We start from the raw sequence: 15,933 nt of genomic DNA, 5'->3' as shown, positions 1-15,933 counted from the left end.
AATTTATAGCCATTGCTTCCAGCATTTTGGTACACTGTTGTCAACAAGCAAAGTCAACCTCCATGCTCTTAATTTCTGCCTGATTTTGTGCCCTTAACTCTTTTCTTCAATCCCAACACAACTGCTATGCTTTTATCAGCAAAAACATATGCACATCCCTGTGTTCAGTGCCTTGTATATTATCAATTTGGTAACTGTAGTTTGTTTTTTTCATGCTGGAATAGTCAAAATGTTGAACAAAAATCTTTTCTCTCTCTCTCTGCATGGATAAAGTCCAAACTAAATAAGAGCCACAATCAGCTAAAGCCTCTGGAATCAGCAACAGTATTCAAATTACTGATTTCTATATAATTTCAAAGAGTTAGAAATACACTATCCTCTCTAACATATGTGAATTCACATTTACAGTACAAAAGTATACTGGCAACTGCTGCTTATAGAAGAGAAAAAAAAGGAAAAAACAGTACAGGGGGATTGTCCTCAGAACCAACCGATGCCTTAAGTTTTAGCTTTTATATTTTTTAGATTCTGTGCTGCTTTAGTGTGTAGTTCTGAGCTTCATACTAAGCATTGGTAGGCTCTCTTCTCAGAGTAGGTAGACAAAACAATTCTTTTTCTAGCTTGGGACCAAGGACAACCTATACAAATTTCAAGCCCAAGAGCGTAAGCAAGAGCAAACTGAATAGAGAAAAACAAGAAGGATGGAACTTCATAATCTAAAGCTATAGTGGGACAATTAACTCTAATATGCATATGAACCAAAACTTACCAAAGTGAGATACCTCATGACCTGTTGTCCTGACCATTTTGGGTTCATCTTGGGTGTAGCCCTGGCCAGGCTCTTGTACTGTGCAAGGTGTATCCATTGACGTCTTTTACCAAATACCTACTTTATTCTTTAACTCTGTCCTGTCTCTGTTCTAAAATATACTGATTTCTTAAATAAAGTAATAGAAAGATTTTAAAGGAATGTAAGTAATATTGTACTGACAGTTACTGCAAGGTGATAGTAGTGTTTTATTGGCCTGTATGTACCATCATCATCAAACTATAAGCAGTCATGAAACAGACATTCAGTTCAAGTCAAAAACATACCCATAGCATAGATGACAAGCTCCATGTAACAAAAGAACCAGCCCTCTAGACCTTTACCAGTAAGCACAGAAGACAGAAGAGAATACACAGAGAATACAGCAGCAGTCAGCATCCTGGACCTGTGCTTATCACAGGAAACCTGTTACAGGAAATTCCTATTTGATATCAGAATTCAGACATCCAGTGGGCATGGAGTGAAGGGATAAATTCATAGCAGTCCAGAGAAGTCAAAGGAAAGCATTTACTCCTGGTAAGTCTGGCTATCAGCACAATCCTGAACTGGACAAGTCATAGCTTGCATAGCTGCACCTCCTGGCCTTGAGAGGAAAGGTGATTCCTCAGCTGCTTCCCACATGCTCTTCAGACATTTGACCAGGCATTGGAAGGAAAAGCAAGTAAGACAAGGCAAGCCAAGACAAACTTGATCTGGGGATGCCTAAAATAAGAGGATTAACACTTTAGACATCAAATGCCATAAACAAACAAATTTTGCATATTTGAAGTCCTTTTAGAAACACAAGCAAATCAAAACACCCAGCACTTCTGATTCAGAGCGGTAGGCCAGGCTGCATTGGAAAGAAAGAAGCACATTTACTAAAGGATAGTGAAATTTTAAGAAACGGAGTCTGGCATAATTGGCAGAGTTATAAGAGGGATCAACCTTAACTAATCATATAAGGTACTATTGCTGAAGATGTTGAAAATAAAGGACAAGGAATCTGACTTAGGCAACTCTAAAAAAAGCAAACTGCACAAGGAAGTGACAGGTCTAGAAAGCTGCCAAATGCTTGAAGCATGTGAGGCAACAGGCATGGAGATGAAATCATAATGTATGTAATCACTGCATGGCCTACAGTTCTGAAAGTAGCCAAAAAAAGAAAGATTAATTTTGGCAACTCAACTAGTACTGATACAATGTGCTCTTTTGGTACAGCCCAGAGACCAGGAACTACAAGTACCAGCAGATTATAGGTTCAAAGTGATGGGCTGGCTGATGACTTCAGCTGTAGCTGAATGGGAAAGGTAGGAGAAGGCAGGCCAAGCAAAGTTTAGGAACCCCATTTTAGCTACAAATAGGTAGCTGGAGTCCCACAATGGTTTTGGATTTTACAGGTGGGGCGAAGGCTGAGTTTGATCTAAAAAGGAAATAGGCAAAGCGTACAGACGGATCAACTCATTACCAGCAACAAGACAGCAGTCCTACAATTAGATATAGAGTACCAAAGATCAAGAAATAGATCTTGTAGGATACACAAGAAGAGATGAAACCAGCACTTGAAAAAGAGTAATCATCCAAAGCGAGTGCTGAAACAGCCACTAGGAAAAGCAAATGAAGACAGATATTCTCCACATTGTCAAGATTTCAAGACAAAGATTTCTGTGGTTCTGAAGACTACTGTGATGGCAAAGAGGTGGTTTAATTAGTTCAGAGGAGGGGGGGAAATCAGAGTAATAGCCCTGTAGTTCTGCTATCTAAATTCTGTTATCAAAATTTTACTGTATTCTTAAAATACAGTAGACTTCTAGAGTAAACCTATTCACTACTATCACTGAAAGCTATTGGGGTAGGAGAAGAGCTTAAAAAGAATGCTCCTTTTGGTAACTAGACAGAGCTGAGAGACAGCTGAAGCTTTTTGTAAAAGTGAGATGTAGGAAGCATTAGGAAGCAAAAGAACGAACCTTAAACCTACCAAATTATTAAACAGTTAAAAGATTCCACAATTATTCTTTGACATCTCAACTGAAGTCTTGAGAACCCTTTGTATAAGTAATGCCTGTATAACAACAGTGTTAGCCTATAATAAAGGGAGAAAAGCACATAACCTGAAATGTACTAGGAGCTTCATGCTTTAATCTTTCTAGTTGATTTAAAAAAAAATCACAAATAACCCCCAAAACCAAAACAACAGAACCACCAAACAATCAAAATAAACCCCCAAAATATTTGAAATACAGGTGAGAGGCAGAAGAAGTGCAACATTAAAATGCTTTGTCTCTTTTTGGAAGATTTTAGTTGTAGCACTAGAAGCCAGTTTTAACCCTGAATTTTTCCAGTGCAACTCAACCATGTCAATGGATATTTTTATCAGATTAAAAAGTGTGTAAGAGGCATTTACAAGAATACATTTGGACACAGAATTACAGTTATAAGAAAGGGTTGGCAAAAGCAAAAAACTCTTCATTAATACTTAAAAAGGAAAAAAACCTCATCTCTCATCCACATAACTGCTCTTTTTAAAAATTTATAAATAATAATGAACAAGACATTTTATTTATGAATAATAAGAGTCAAGACAGCTTTACAGTTGACATTTCTCGAGAAACTTAGTTGAAGTAAAACACATGAAAAATTAATTCTCCCTAAACATATCTCACTTAATACATCCATTTATGCATTACATTAAAGAAGCATGCACACATCTCTGAGCTTGTGTTCATATCATGTCTCAGCTTCAGAAAGAGTCAAGGCAAAAAAAATACTCAGAGGCAATCCAACTGACTGCTGTTCTGACCACATATTTTCAAAAATAAACATACTTTTCAGGAGTCAGAGAATAATTGTCCAGATGCCTGTTTAATTCTTACCCTCTGAGAAGCTTGATCACTCCCATGCCATGTGTTACATAGGCATGTTTCCACAGAGCTCGAGGCTAGGGCCAACAATCCCCTCTAAGACAGACTGCTCAGCAGAGGGCAACTACTTTTACTTTGTCATAGCCACTCATATTTAAATTTGAACTCGTGATCTTCAGGCAGAAAGCTTTATATTCTTGTCTTTGATGTATTACAATTATTTAGTCCTTTAAACATAGGAACACTAATGTAAATGGAAAAGTCTGTTGAAAACAATTGTGGAGGAAGGCGTCTGTGAAGTCATTGCCACAAAATGTGATGCACAGAGTGTACCTTTCAGTTTTTCTGTTCCTCTGCTGATGGTATTCCTGTGATATCTATTGCTCTCAGCAATACAGATGATGCATACATCCTGTCTTTTTCATTTGAAGTAATTAAAAATTCCTCATATTTTACTGATTATCACAAAGTAAACTCCTACCCTATTAGAGTGAGGGTTTTTTTAACCACTGTATGGCTTTATTACTGGCAATTTAATTACTTGTCAATAGTTTCATTCCTAAAGAGTGATGAATGTATGTGATATTCTAAACTTCTATATTTTGCAATTAGTTTTAATGAGGCAGTGGTCCTAATTATAAAATGTTTTGCATAATTAAGCCCCAAGAATGAGCAAATGTATGCTTGTACACATACCTGTGTGTTACTGTCCTTTATATTACCACAGTAAATGTTAGAGTATTACAGTAGGATGCTACTTCTTTATTTTGTTTTTTTCCATTATACGTCTAGACTATAACACCATTTAGCTTCCTACCACTTCTGCTTTGCTTTTACTACAGTGGCTTGCAAATTCGAAACACATCCCTGGGCAACCTGTGCCAGTGCTTGGTTACCCTCAAAGTGAAAGAATTTTTCCTGAGTTTCAGGGGAAAGCTTCCTGTGTTTCAGTTGGTGCCCGCTGCTTCTGATCTGGTCACTGGGAAGCACCAAACAGAGCCTGGCTCCATCACCTTATGTACCCTGCCTTGAGGTATTTATGAAAAATTGGTACATTAGTTACTTTGGATGCTTCTTTTCTCCAGGCTTAACAATGCCAGCTCTCTCACCCTTTCTCCATAATACATGCTCTGGCTCCATAATAGTCCCAGTGGCCTTTCACTGGACACCTTCCAGTATACCTGTATCTCTCCTGTGCTAGGGAGCCCAGAACTGGAGCCAGCACTCCAAGTGCAGCCTCACCAGCACTGAGGAGGAGGATGAGCACCTTAAAACTGCTGGCAGTGCTTTGGCTAATACAGCCCAGCACATTGCTGGCTCACATCCACTTAATATTCATCAGATCCTCTTCTGACAAAGCGCTTTCCAGCTGGGCAGCCCCCAACCTATATTAGTTCCTGGGGCTGTTCCTCTCCACGTGCAAGACTTTGTACTTCCCCTTGGTGAACGATATCCCTACTCCAAGAAAGTATGAATGAAGAACATGGAGTCTATTACTGTGTTTTGAATTCCTACATAGCTACACACTGAAATTTAATAAAAGTTACTTTCAACACAAAAATTTAACAGTAGCCTTTCAGCTAAATGGGATTGAAGAATAAACATTGATTTAATACCATGCTTAATTAACTTCTTTTTCTCTCCTTAATGGAACAGTCAGAAATGATCCATTACATTGTAATACAAGATCATACACTTCTCTAAATAGATATAGAGAAAAATGACACTGTTTCTGATGTGTCTAAGGAGCAACTATGGAAACAGAATGTCATGGCTTCTAGTTCAAAATACAGTGATATACTAGACCTGTAAATTATGCCTATACATATCAAATTTGTACTGTATGGATGAAACACAGAAATTAGTCAATTTCTAATCAGTTTTAAAATGTAGAAAACATTTTAATTTTAGCAAAACTGGAGAACACTCAGAGACCAACAAATTTTTGCCAACAGAATCAATGGCAAGACACAGAGTATGAAGGACAAACTTATGAAACAGAAAGAAACTTGAAGGAACCTGTGCTGAAGAAGCACTTCTTAACAGATAAAGCATAATCCCAAGACCGGCTGTGTCTAATAGCATCTGAATACTCTTTTCTATGACCAAAAAAATCGGACTCTGCCTGCATTTAGTAGATTACTGCAAGATGTTTCTCTCAGAGCAGTATTTTTTCCATGAGTTTAGACTGTTAGCAGGTTTCAAGATTTTTTAAGTAAGCAATGAAGTCAAGATTGCATAGAGTTTATTAGGTGACCAAAAGGGTCAGACTCCAACAGAGAGGACAGCAGTTTTGTTTAGCCTAAAGTGAAAGCTAAGCTATTCCACTGCTGACTTGGTAATCACTGACAGGTCTGGCAGCAGAAACATCCCAGCACCCCAACAGACCAGGAGAGCTCCCTCCAGTACTGCTCTTTGTCTGAAAGCCATAGGAAAACACATGGGGAGTGGAACTGTGGTGGTAGGGAGGACACAGAGCAGGCTCTGTGCTGCTCACAGAGAAGTTTCTCTGCACTCTGTGTGATTTTAAAGGAGATGGTTTCAATGCTATTTTTAACTGCATATAATAGCACAGAAAGAACTGAAGTAAATGAAAGCAAAATTATGGAATCTTTTAGGAAGGAGGCATTGTTGAATGAACATTGCCTCATTGCAGTGTCTCATTTGACCCTATAATGCAGTAGAAACTGCAAACCTGATAAAAAAAGAGTTCATCACAGTACACACTTGTCTTGATTTGACAACACTGTAATGTGTAATAAAAAAAAGCACCCACAAGAAACAACCTGGAACAAAATATATTGAGTCAACAGCAGTCCAAATTCACTGGCTCTACTAAGGAACTATTAAGAAACAAAACAGAAGATTTTCTTTGCACAAGGACCATGGAAAGTATCACGACATTGACAAAAGCAAGTAATTTACATTCATAAAGTACAAAAAAAAAAAAAAAAGATTTAGCTATTGTAAAGCTAGGAGAAATGTTTCCTGGTAACTTTTAAAACAAACAGAGCCCAGTCAAAAATTTGTGAAGCAAATTCTAACACCCATTCTTCCATTTCTGAATTTCTACAATTACAGTAGAAACAGCTTCAGTTTTACTTTTTTTAGTAAACATTATATTCCACATTACAGTATTAAAACAATTTACAAGAAAGTACTCTCATTTAAAAGAACTTTTTTTGTTTGTTCTACCATTCATGTCTGTATTTTGTTATCACAGTACTCCTAGATATATTGCAACCTGCAGGGCATGCACCTAAAACACATTCCCACTTTGTGCTAATCCCCTTTGCAATTATCTTTCATTCCCATCATTTCAGCTTCTCTAACTTATGCCATCTCCTCAGAGCCAAAGATGATTTGCTGTCAGCTATGAGAGCACCACCTCACTCTCCAAACACTATCACCAGATGAAGATTGTGCATTAATTGCTGGGCCAACTCAACTGGGCCATCAAGGTCCTGGAACCAAACACAGCAGAGATAAAATACCTGACATGCATGAGTTGTCTGATCGGAAATATGCATAAATTTTTAGGAGTTGCAAGAGAAGCCACAAGTATTTGTTTGGAGAATGCTGGTTAACAGAGGTGAGTTCATTACCTACACTTCAGTGATCTTGGGGACAATCTTGACCTCATAAGAGAGCATTTATGGGTGACACATCAAAGGGAAGTCATAGGATCTTTTTCTTCTCTCCCTGAAGGGTAAAGAAGACAGCTCATAGCTACCAGCACCAGCTAAATCCTGAAAGAGATTTCTCATTCCTCACTCGCCCCTACCCCTTCTAAGCCCTCTGCTTAAAGAAGTATAATCTTGGTAATCTGGATGGTTTCCTCTGCACAACACTGCTGCAAGTCAGCAACTCAAGGCAATACTGAAGCCAGTGCTTTAAGCAGCCTTGCAATGACACAAACTCGAGTTCTGCCAGGCAAGTTAAGGAGGGAAGATGCTTCCCACCTGCCTGCAGCACTGAGCCCTGCTTGCAGAAATTAATGCTCCTTCTGGCCTTTGCCCTTCAATTCCCTGCCTTTGTCCTGAGGGCTGCTCTAAGAGAACAAGGACTGCACTCCAACAGCATCATCTGCCGCCTCCACCTGGGTGAGGTGTCTAATTTCCCCCCATTTCCTCTAGAAATACTAGTTAGTATGTCTGTAATTTTAACCCCAAGTTTTAAATTATATGATACATAAACAAGGTGTCATTATGACAACAAAACATTAGTTCTTGTATTTAACTGTATTATTTTGTTTGGCTTCTTTCCTCTTAAAAAAAAAAAAAATACATAGCCTTCTTTTTCCCCAACCACTGACTGGTTACTTCATTTTCAAATAGATGGAGGTCTGAGTATTAAAACATTTCTCTAACAATCAAATCTTGCATCACTAAACCATAGTGTTAAACACCTTTTCATTTTTTGTTCTATTTAAATTAATTTAAACTCTTGAGACAGGGGAGAATGCTGCCCTTTACTCTCAGACCTATATTAACATCCAGTGCTGTGTGAACTGCATAAAATTTTTGAAGTTTTATTGAATTACAGCTAAAAATGATCAGAAAGCACCAACCAAGTCCAGCTAACCTATCTTAGTCCTAAAATAAAGAACAATTAAGAGTAAATATGTTACCTCACTACTGACAGTGTCTTTTCAAACTAAAATTTGAATCAAGCATTAGTGCACTTTGTTTCTTTTCCTTTAGAAAAAAGAAGGCAAAGTTGCTCCATTATTTATATTTAATGAATCATTTAAAGACACCAGTTTTGTCTATTTATATTTGCAATGTTTAAATATAGTGCACTGATTGCTTCTTGTCTTTTTGAAGTACCACATGGCAACATCTGCGAGTTCATTTTGGAAAAAAAATCAATAGAACCTATAAATTCAGAATCCAAGTGGCTCTCAATTGAGGATGCTGATGCTGACTGGTACTTAATAGGACTTCCAGTTTCAGTTTGGGTCCACTGGGGTCTCACCCCTCCAGTGGTTTCCAAGAAGAACATAGAGGAAAGCAAAGGGGGAACCACCAAAGATGGGAAAGAAAAGGATAACCAGGGAGAGATTGTAATATTTTGTCTGTGCAACCAGCTGATGCCAACTGCTTCTCTCTCCTCCTACTCCCTTCATTTTGACAGTATTTCTACTCCAGCCTTTTTGGGGAGGGGTATTTCCTGTAAGGTATACCGTCAGAATAAGGATGTCTGTCATTACACTTTGTGAGAACTGCAACACAATAAGATTGCCTATGTCCAGAAAGTATTTTGAATCAAATGCTGCCTCTGGAACTCCTAGTTGAGAGTTACTACTGCCACAAAAGAGAACAACCAAGGAGACACAATGCAGAACCAAGTTTTCTGCTGGACAAGACTGCTCCAAGGCTGTCTCTAGCTGCCAACAGATCATCAGGCTTATGCTTTGCTCACAAGAATGCCCTCTCCACAAAGGTATCCAGTTTCTCCCCCTGTACCACTGCTAGCTGCAACCTCTCCTTTTCCATACCCTCATAAGAACTACTTCTGCACTATTTAAAAGATATAGAGCATTTCTTACTCTCACATTTCACACATTACAATCTCACTGCCTTCCCGATGGGCTTGCAAGAGTAAAATGCGAATCCAATCCAGTCCCTGGTGCCAGAGATGTAACACAGGTACACACAAATAACCCAGACACCTTGAATGTGGAACTATTGGAATAAATAAATTTACCAACAGTGGGAGCTGGGGAGAAAATCAGTTGTTTACCAAAAGAAAACTCTGGTAAACAACTTTAATCCTGTCCCTACTCTAAAAATTTATTCAAAGCTGTAGCAACCATAGGGAATTTTTAAACAGTCTCACTGTACACTCAGCTCTCCAAGTAAGAACCAGATAGAGTGATAATAAATAAAACTAAACAAGACACAAAAAATTCTATGTATCAACTGAAAGTTTCAATTTAAATACGCCTGCCTTTTGTAATTGAGCCATTACTTAATTCTGACTGCTAGAATCTATACTGGCCTGTTCTTCTGTCTATAGGATCATGTCCATAAACCATCTGCCCCCTCTGAGATGGTGAAACAGGAGCTCATCTGGAGGTTGGGCATGTAAAAGTACAACATTCTCCTCACACTTAACAGGATATAAAGGCTTCTATTAGATTAAGGCATGTTTGTAACTAAATAGTGAGGTGAGCTTGTAGATGGTGCACTAGGAAAATGAAGATGCTGGGTACACTATGTCTGCTGGGTAGTTGTCCAGCATGACAGTGCCCATCTCAAAAAGGTGTTTATCCCACTTGAGGAAGGATTAAGGGGCAAGAAAAGAATGAGTTAAATCCTTAAATTTCTTCTCTCAAACTTAAAGTTTGCTTCTTTAACTTAATGTTCTATGTATTTTTCCAAACAGAACAATAGTATTGTCAACTCTATAAAACTTTGTAAGTATTTTGTGAATTAAGAATTAATGCTGTGCAATTTTCCAACCTGACAAGTATGGGTAACTAAGATGATCTGCAAGTGAGTGAAAGGGTCAAGCAATTTCCTAGTTGAGATTTTCTTTATTTCTCAGTGAGGTAAGCAACAATTGGAGGAAGGAAAGGCTTAAGCATGACATTTCAGAAGCCAGAAGCTGTTCTTGTAAAGCAGAAGCACAGTACAATGCAAAACCAGGAAATCCACAGGTCAAAAAGCTGAAAACATTAAGGGGGGAAGGAATCAAAACATTGAGAGTCTAGAATATCAACAAAATAGCAGAAACAACTAGAACAAACATATGTATATAAGGAGAAAAAGTAGAAAATAATTAAATGAATTGAAATCTGTCAGGCCATCACAACACTAGGATGAGCAAGATGTACTGTTCATCTTTATATCTTGATGAACAAGAGTATTGAAATGGTCCATTTTTCCCCTCAGGAAATATATATGTCAGATTTTAACTTTCAGAAGAAAAAATAAAATAAATTTGCCATCCTTTTTTTTTTCTTTTTTTAAACAGTACTTATGTTTAATGACAATAATTTGAAAAGCTGGAGGGATATCTGTTCAAAACAGTGATTAATTAAACAAGACCCCTTTAATTATACCTAAAATATCACTGCTACATTTATATTTTTAAAAGATTAATCAGTGGAGAATGCTATCATTTCCAGACTTGGAAATCTGAAAGATTACAGGCCATATATTGAAGGTTTAGGGAACTGCAGATTGAAAATCAACATTAGCTCAGTCTTAGGGATAAGAAAAAAGGATTAACTGCAAGATGTTCATGTACAGTACAGAGAATGCAGATCCTTCTGCCATTTGACACAGTAACAGTTTTTATACCTGGTATAAAGACTACATGATTCACACAGATCCCTGCTTACTAGTAGGTCTTCTTTAATTCCCTTTCTAAAGACTCCATCTAACAGGCTTGTCAACTAAACTGTCTTTCAGAATAGACTTGCTTTTCTCAAGAAAAATATGCAAACAACACAAAAAACATCTGAGCTTTTGCTAGACTACAGCTAGCCATAAATATGGATCTAATAACTTGTTACACACTGTACAAAGTTGTACAGCTTTTCAAAATTGGGCATGTTAAGAACATGCAGCCTTTATCAATAATTAGGCCACATATTTGGAAATGGGGATAATCATCTTAAATATCTGTCAAACTTAAAAGGTAAAGCCTAAAACTAAAATTACAATAAAACACATTACTGGCACAACAGCTGCTAGAAAGATCAAAAATGAGTGAAACAATTGAGCTTTTGACAGAAACGCATCAGTCTGCAATGCTCACGTTGTCATAGAGGGACAAGGAGTCATTACAAGAACCAGGTACAGATGCAAGAAAATCTGTGTTCTAAAGAAATGCTTTTCCTTTGTTTAAATGATGCAGTTTAAACATAATGTACCTGTTCATTTAATCCATGGTAACTTCCACAAGTTGGTTATTTGAGAAGCTAATGCAGCAGGGGAGGTGAAGAAGGAGGACACATATTTCTGACACACAAGAATTTTTTCAGACTAGACTGATTTTAGTGACTGTGACTTTTGGTATAATGAAGGATATCTCTTCCTACAGATCTTACCTTCTTTTTTTTCAGTAGACAATCTTGGCAACACCACTAGTAGGAACAGGTTAAGGTCTTTGAAGGAAGAGTCATTGGCATTCATTTGCTCTTTTAAAATCATCTGCTTCCTCCTTATTTCACCATGTACTATAATTCACACCACTAACGCAAAATGATGAAAACAAAGTCTGTATTCACACTCTCCACTACACTTAGGGTTCTGAAAACCTGTTTAAAATGTCCCTATCCAGCTGGGTTTTTTTCCAAGAAGTTGTAGTCCTCAGACAGAAAATAATCCATACTTTTGATCCTGAATGACAACCTTTGCTATTTATTTACTACTTCTGTCATATTTTAAATATAACTATAACATTAGGGAAATGCACAATATTGAAACATGGATCTGGTAGAAATTAAAGCATTTGAACTAGTCAAGTTTTCTGATTTGTTCTCTATTCCTTTACTAGTCCATTGTCAACAGTCTATCTAGAAGGAATACTTTTAGATTCCTTCCAGATAGTCCAGTACTACTGCACGCTGAACCAACTCCTAAGACATAAGTCCTTCTTCAATGGCAACAGCTGATTTATTAATTTAAAGGTTAAAGTTTATAAGTTTTTTCTTTTGTTCACCATGTAAAGTGCTTGGTACTTACCAAAGTTATCCCATCTGAATTTAAATACTGAAAACAGAAAGTTCTCCAAAGTTTTCATGGTTGCTTTTGATTCACAAGACTCTCCACAATGAAAAAATGTCAACATATTGCAACTTCCTGTCTAATATTTCAATGGGGCAAACACTTGAGTTTTTCAGACACGCGCTTCAATGAAAAATTATTTAAATTAACTGTGCTGCTATCACATTATCTATCTGTACTGTCTCCTTTTCATCTTAATAATTATTAGCTTTGCTGACTGCTGGCAAACTTGTTTCTTGCTTATTATGTATCAATAGCTGTTATGCACTTACAAATTTAGGGGGTTGTTTCTTGTTATTTTGTCTTTAAAATGTCAGTGTTTATATATTTTCCATTTTCTTCAGTGGATATTGCCTTCATTCTTTAAAGGAAGCATTTTTATTTTCAACAAACTTTTCATTAAGCTTTCTGATGCTTTTTTTCTTTCTTAATAGACTTTACCTTTAATTGGGACACATTTTCTTGAGCCTCTACCTTTCATCAGAATTCATCCTGCCTCTAAGCACCCTCCCTTTTACCAGTTCCTTTTTTGAAATTAAAATCCTTTCTGTAACTCAAAACACTAGACAAAAGTATAACAAGGGTACAGCAGGCCACTACCTCTGCTATAGAAATTGCTCTGAAAGAATAAAAGGCTTCCATATTCACAGCCATTGTTCCTCAGACTGAGGCAACAGACACATAAGATCTCATCCAAAAAAAATTTTAAAAGCTTTAAAAACTCAGGGACACTGTTCAACTAGAGACATAACTATGAAAACAAACTTGCTTAGTCTGACCACTTAAACAAAATTTTCATCCTTTCTTCACACCCCCCCACCCCCCAAAAAATAATTTTATGTTGTGCACCTCTACAGCTAAGTCTGTTAAGTCCATCCCCTCTAAATAATAGAATAAACTTCTTCAAGGTTAAGTGCAAGGTCCTGCACATGGTCAGGACAATCCCAAGCACAAATATAGGCAGGACAAACATTAATTGAGAGCAGCCCTGCTGAGAAGGACTTTGGGGTGGTGCTAATGAGAGTTGCACATGACCTGGCAAGGTGCACTTACAGCCCAGAAAGCCAAACAAATTCTGGGCTGCATCAAACACAGCGTGGGCAGCAGGGTGAGAGAGGGGATTCTGCCCCTCTGCTCTGGTGAGATCCCACCTGGAGAGCTGCATCCAGCCCTGAGGTACCAGCACAGGATCCACATGGACCTGCTGGAGTGAGTCCAGAGGAGAGCCCCAAAGACGATTAACAGCTGGAGCAATTCTGCTACAAAGATAAGCTGAGAGAGCTGGGCTGTTCAGCCTAGAGGAGAAAAGGCTCCAGGCAGACCTTAGAGCATTTTCCAGTACATAAAGGGGCTAAAATAGAGATGGAAAGGGACTTTTTATACAAGCGTGGAGTGACAGTGGCTTTAAACTTACAGAGATATTAGGAAGTTCTTTACTGTGAGCGTGGTGAGGCACTGGAACAGGTTGCCCAGAGAAGCTGGGGATACCCCATCCCCAGAGGTGCTCAAGGGCAGGCTGGATGGAGCTTTGAGCAACCCCATCTGGTGGAAGATGTCCCTACCCAAGGCAGGGGCTTGGATCTAGATGATCTTTAAAGTCCTTTCCAACACAAACCATTCTATGACTCTTAAATTATAACAGAATTGGAATCATTAAGTGGAAAAACCCCACACATGCCAAACATATGTAGGCTTGGTGGTGTTTGGCTAAATAGGTAAAACATGTTAGATCATCTTTTTCACTCTAGTAATTTACTTTTTTTTTAAAGGTTTCTAACCAATACATACTGTTATTACTTAATTTTTCATTTTGGAATGCAAATATAAAATTTGAAAGCTTCTGGGCTTGTTCACCCTTCTTAATGCTACTTCTCTAGGGCTTAGTCTTGCTACAAACTCTGATCAGATGCTTGTTTAGCATAAATAGTTCATTTAGATCATAAAAGACTGAGCACCTAAAAGACAGTTCTTTTGGCACACAGTGGAACCTAAATTCTTTTCTGCCAAGAAAAGAAAAAACACAGAGATTCAAATAACCAGTAACTGTAATACAGAAACAAGTTGGTTTGGTATTTCTAGTCAACAAGAAATAACCAAACCAACAAGAAACAAATCAACCCAATCCAAACCTGATAAATGTGTTTTCATTTTCTTTCAGTAAGCAAGAAATAGTTTTGCATTTAGTCTTTCAGGCACTACGAATGACTCGTTGCAAGTCAACCTCACATAAGTGACCATTTGTATTTTGAAAATATTGATTACATGCAGTTGACTAAAGCTCCTTGAGCTAAAAAGCTGGGGTTCAATAAATGAAAAAAAGCCAGAATATACTGACTTGCCAATGTTAAAGTAGCATATGCCTAAGGTACCTTCACAACAGCTTTTAAAATTCTGTTCCCTATAAAATCTAATAATTAACAACAATTAATTAGGCCTAAAATGAACTTATATTAATGTTGTGAATCTTAAAGATTTTTCACAATTGGTTGCTGTGAAAAGGATTTTGTGTCATATGCAGAGGATTAGGATGTCACATTGGAAGTGATCAGGAGCAGATGGATTTACAAGAACCACTGATCCAGCTTTTATGGAAAGGACATGAGCATATATTTTCCTACACTTTCCAGAATGCAGTAGAAGGAATATTTTACAGCAATCTTTTTATTATTGATCCTTTTAAAATAAAAATTTTAAAAAAGTAGAGAACAAAACACAAATAGAAGGCAATAAGGATGTATCACTACTGAAAAGCTCAGAGTAGCACAGAAAGCTAAACTTACTGAGTCCTGCTTCTGCAAACAGTTCACAGGAGGATGTGCTGTGCCTACAAGTTACACCTTGATTTAATCCTCATGTAACATTATATCTCATACCAAAGCAAAATGAACCAGTATAAGACCTCTTGCACACCAATCCCTAGAAACAAAAGTCAAAAGCAGCAAGCATTCACCTGGATAAAAAATACGTTCATAACTCTACACAACAGAACTAGCCCTAAGTAACTGTGCAGTCAGGAAGGTTCTAGTTTAGAAGTACCAAGTATCTTAGGTTGAAAGGAGCTTTACTCTGACTTATGTTCTCAAAGCTATTAGCAAGTTTTCTACTTGAGGCACTTTATCAAATGGACTGACCTTTGTCTTTACAATACATTTTTTCTTTAAAATTAAGTCCCCGGTAAAAAGAAATAGGGGCAAAATCACTCCTCAAGGACCACCTCTCAATTCCATGACTCCTGAAAAGTCAGCCTGCCTGCAGACCCATATAAGAGCTGCATCTTGTCAGTGGGAATAGCTTTCCAGAGATGCAAAATACAAGATATCCTGCTGACACCTAACAGGACTGGCTACTATTCCCCTCTCGATGGAAAAAAAAAAAAAAAGTCCTATGGGAGACTGAGTTATTGCTATAGGTAAATAATGCCATCTATTAGCTACCATTTAAAAAATGTGGACATCAAACCTTGAAACAAATGGGGTGTTTATGATATCTATAAGAAAAGTTCTAGGCTTCCAGTACAAGTGGG

At 37.6% G+C, this 15,933-nt stretch overlaps 1 protein-coding gene and 1 long non-coding RNA gene across 12 annotated transcripts in view; both read right to left on the bottom strand.

Moving 5' to 3' along the window:
- Positions 1-15,933, bottom strand: part of MYRIP (myosin VIIA and Rab interacting protein) — a 316,186-nt gene that overhangs the window by 154,030 nt on the left and 146,223 nt on the right. The gene's annotated exons all lie outside the window — the stretch shown is intronic.
- The window catches only part of LOC146768213 (uncharacterized), a 38,478-nt gene continuing 22,920 nt past the window's right edge, over positions 376-15,933 (bottom strand). The window contains exon 2 of the long non-coding RNA XR_014953276.1: positions 376-15,933. This exon is cut by the window's right edge and continues 17,743 nt beyond it. This is a non-coding gene — a long non-coding RNA (uncharacterized LOC146768213).

This window comes from Lonchura striata, chromosome 2, assembly GCF_050655825.1.
Source record: "Lonchura striata isolate lonStrDom1 chromosome 2, ASM5065582v1, whole genome shotgun sequence".
In the NCBI taxonomy this organism is placed as follows: Eukaryota; Metazoa; Chordata; class Aves; order Passeriformes; family Estrildidae; genus Lonchura; species Lonchura striata.
Note: the sequence above shows the minus strand (reverse complement) of the source record. Positions and strands in the feature narration are given on the sequence as shown.